General features: G+C 34.1%; 1 long non-coding RNA gene across 1 annotated transcript in view; it reads left to right on the top strand.

Moving 5' to 3' along the window:
* The first annotated feature begins 356 nt into the window (after positions 1 to 356).
* LOC125503976 overlaps positions 357 to 4,505 on the top strand; it is a 12,193-nt gene continuing 8,044 nt past the window's right edge. The window contains exon 1 of the long non-coding RNA XR_007281210.1: positions 357 to 864. This is a non-coding gene — a long non-coding RNA (uncharacterized LOC125503976). The remainder of the gene's footprint in view (positions 865 to 4,505) is intronic.

Here is a 4,505-nt window from a genome sequence, read left to right as displayed (position 1 = left end):
TATTTGGAATAAAAATTTGGCATATATATGCGCATATTTTGATTGAATTTAACTGCATATATTCCGCGCTTTATTTATAACCATTGGTGCGTTTTGTAAACACCGAGTGTTTATAAAAAAGTAGTAAAGTACAACAAAAGTAGTAGATTTAGAAAAGATGAAAACATTTCTAAATCACACAAAGATATGTGAATACTAGATCTAAAGCATTTGTTTATTTTTACTAGAACTTTTTTTACTAACTACTATTTTCTTATTTGATTTTAAGTTGAAGGTTTATAACCATTGGCGCGTTGTGTAAACACCGAGTGGCTATGGTTAATTTACATTCTCAACTGTTTAAACCGCTAACAAAAACTGCAAATTTTTGTAATGATAAAATATGATCTTTTTATTTATATTGTTGAATTTGTATGGTTGTCTGTACAAACTGATTCACCCCTTGTAGTTTAAAAACATATATTAATTATTACTTAACAACGAGAGACACCTTTCTTGCAATAACTTTTTTTATACATGTAAAAAGTTGATCACTTTATTAGTACAGGTGAAGGGGCATATGTTTATCAGTGATATTAGATTGGTTTTTCAAAACAAACGTATCTGTTGTGACAACGGCACGCGTTATCAATAAGTAAACCATTTTAAGCTCCGTATTTGGCGAAAGATAGCTACTTTTACCTAATCTGTATCGAACAAAATGTGTAGTCAAATTAGTTACACCATTCATTAGTCTTATCATTGTTAGTTTGTTCAGTTTGACATGAACATCGAATTGAGAAGTACACCTTTTCTTTGGTTAAACTTTGTGATTGTTTTCTGGGACTAGTTTAGCTGCAATTTTACATTTTTAGTGGCCACAAGGTAAGTTATGTGAATTTAATAAATTTGTAAATTTATCAGTCTATTTTTAATGTAGGTACTCTATATCTATTTGACTCCAGGTTCAGTAATGCTGTCGGTATTTTGTTATTCTGCAATATTAATTAATCATTAGCAATTGGTTAATTTAAAATAGCGTCTATTAGTCACCGGGACCTGAATTTTTAATAAGCGTTTAGACCTACACGATTGTACAAACGGTGTTTTCAAAGTTAATGTATTTGTTTATGGTGTTTTTTGGGTGGGTGGAAGCTAAGCATTTATTACGATTTCTAACTTTTTCTTCTTTTGCGGTGTTTGGGTGCGAATTAGAGTCTTACGTGATATTATTTTGAATTTATTCTCCCTCGAAAAATATAAAGCACTTGATGTATAAGTGTTTAGAACGATTGAACCGTATATATTACTGAAATTCATATTAAACAACGACTTTAAAACATTTTTTTAATTTTTTTTAAAGATAACGAAGTGCAAATAGATTGAATCTTGTGGACCATTAAGAAGTAATCTTCAATCTTATCTACCTAACGGTTTTCTACCTTCTCAAATTATTCGAGGCAAAGAAAGTAGACTGTTGAAAGTGCCAGATTCCATGAATAAAAATGCTCACTTTCTAAGCTTATCTGATACGCTATGTATGAATAAATTTATTATTTTAAACTTTAAAGATGGCAAAAATAATTGTGCTGATCGATTACTTTTGCCTGACGGTGCAATCGCAATTGGAAGGAAGAAAATGCGCTACACGCGGAATGTATTTTGCATAAAACATATCAAACATCGAGTTAGTTCAAGTGCGTCGAAAAAAAAACCAAAACATTCTAATCGCGACGAGACGAAGTTAAATAGTTTTTATGTAGGTATAATAAAAGACGAAACTACGTCAGAAGATTTACTGAGTGGGTCGAAGAAGAATACATATATTGGCTTGAAGAATCAATAAAAAAAAATTGGGAAACATTGATACATCTGAGGATTTAGCGCACGAAGTAAGAATGGAAGACTTATGCAATGTTCCATTTTAAGATGAAGTAGAATTTTAAAATCAAGGAAAAAGTTTATAGCCATTATATTCAAACTTCGTGCATGCCATACCAAAGCATGTTCATCGACTATAATTTAAGTAATATCATACATACATTTATTATTTATTACTGATTTGCCTTGAAGACAAAACAACTGTTGAAAAACTAAATTTTACGTTACTTATAAATACGTAAATATATATATCGCGCCATTATAATTATAGTAAAGCCGCAAATATATTTCCATATAACATTTCAAATATATTTTATTTTTGAAGAAATTACCTTTAATGAAAAAAAATTAAAAATGTAGATAAATTACTTTCTCAAAGAATGAAAACAAAATTACGTGAAACAGGCTATAGGGGGTAGGGTAATTTAAGAAATCTTGCGGTATCTTAAACTGGGGTGGGTGGGGTAGCGACTGGTCAAAAACCACCTTACGTAATTTATGGACGTCCCCTTACCATCATAAATAGATGGAAAGCTAATTCCACATTTTAGAAGGAAACATGTTTGCCGTTTTTCCAAGTTTTAATTTCATTCTATTTAAGCTATATTTCAAAATGTTCTTAAAAGGCTAAAGCTTCCAAACTTTTTAAGTCATAGAATAGAAGATTATGGAATCGAACCATGCGAAGTGGAACCGAAGATCAAACTGATGTTGAAAGGTCTTGTTTTATGTTCGTATTTGTTTAAAGTTGTCAAATTTTTGGTTGGTATTGTACGAGACAAATCAAACAGAGAAAGTTTTTCCTCACAACAACAAAGTTTGGTACTTAAAAGTCTATTAAAGTATACAGGCTGAGTCAGAGTGGCTAATTAGACATAAATGTTTACAAGCTTGCTTAATATATTTTAAATGGTGTGGATGATGAGAAATTATCAGATCTACTAGCATCTACCAACTGGATCATGAATAAAATTTCACAATATCAACTTCCTAAGGAACATTAATTCTTCTTCTTCGTCAGCCTTTATTTATTCACTGCTGGATATAAGCCTGTTCCAAAAGTTCTTCATGTGTCCCTAACTAGGGCCAGTTCGTGCCAGTTTCGTCCCACCGACTACCTGATGGCATCTAGCCATCTCTTTTGGGGTCTTCCGCTGCTTCTCTTTGTTGATCGTGGTCACCATTTTACTAGGCGTAATGTCCACCTATTGCTGTCCTGCCTTGCCACATGTCCAGCCATTTAAATTCAGCTTCTCGCTCGATTATGTCTTTTACTTACGTCCTCCTCTTTATTTCAGTAATGCGCATTTTGTCTCGTAGGCTGATTCCAAGCATGGATCTTTCCATCGCTCTTTGGGCGGTTTTAAAGCGTATTCTGCGTTAAGCTTACAGTTTCCAGCCCATATGTAGATTCGGGTAAGATACATGCGTCATAGGCCTTTCTTTTTGACTTTTAGGGATGTTTTGGTTTTTAAGAATACATATTTCCCAGTTTTCCGTATGCCGCCCAGCTGAGTTGAATTCTCTTGGTTATCTCAGACGTTTGATTTTCCTTACTCCTCTTTTTCTTCTTAATATAGGACTTGTCCTGTTATTTCTGCTGTATTTCCTCAGTTGATCCTGATGTCCAACTTTCATACCACCTCTTGGGTGGCCGGCCTTGGGGTCTTCTACTTTGTGCTATGCGGTCTTTAGCCTATTTCGCAATTCTATTTTGTTCCATTCCATCTACGTGATCTCTCCATTGCCGTCTTCTTGATCTCATCCATCTAACTACATAGTCCACCTGTAATTATTCTCTTATGGTACTGCTCCGTATTTGATCCCTTAGTGTTATTCCTTTGATTGTTCCTAGCGTTTTCGTTACGGCTCATTAGTTGTTTCGTTCTAGTTGTTTCAAAGATTCTCACTTTATTCTCAGTTGGCATGAATTTATTGTTCCAGATGGCGTCTCGCAAGCTTCCTGAGATTCTTGATGCCTTCTTTGTGTTTGCCCTCGTTTCCTCGATCAGATTCCTGCTGCTAAATATTTGCGCGCCAAGATAGTCAAACTTCATCATAATTGTTTTTCAGTTTGCTTATGATTTTCGTTACTTCCTTTATCGTTACTTCCATTTGGGATGTACTTATCGGTTGACTCGTGTCATGTATGTTTCTTGAAAGTATGTGACCCATTCTTATGGGCTGATATTGTTTACTTGTATCTCCTCATTTACTGGTTTATTCCTGTTTCTCAACATTTTCCAATTACCTTATTTCATTTCTCATTTCCTTACCCATATACCCATTTCCATTCCCAATTGAATTAAATGACCTAGGTAATATGTACTCTTCCATAGTATCAAACACGTGATGGTCTATTGTTATATGTAGGTCATCTTTACTCATGATCTTGGTCTTATTCAGGTTTATTTTTAGTCCACCCGCATCCATGAAGTTTCATCATGATCTCTATTTTATTGGAGTCGTTGCTTATTTACACAATATTGTACCGTGGATGGCCGAGTATCAAACTCTTTCTTTAGCTTCCAATTTTTATTCACCTTGGTATAACTTTAAATACGGAACAGGACCTAAACCAACCTCTAAAAACTAACGCTCGCGGGGTTTAACCTCTTCTGAACTCGGTCGCTGCTGTCACTTCC

Source organism: Dendroctonus ponderosae, unplaced genomic scaffold (genome assembly GCF_020466585.1).
Source record: "Dendroctonus ponderosae isolate FM_Combo_2020 unplaced genomic scaffold, Dpon_F_20191213v2 Dpon_F_20191213_1, whole genome shotgun sequence".
Lineage (NCBI taxonomy): Eukaryota > Metazoa > Arthropoda > Insecta > Coleoptera > Curculionidae > Dendroctonus > Dendroctonus ponderosae.
The sequence above is the reverse complement of the archived record's forward strand: the minus strand, read 5'-3'. Positions and strand labels throughout refer to the sequence as shown.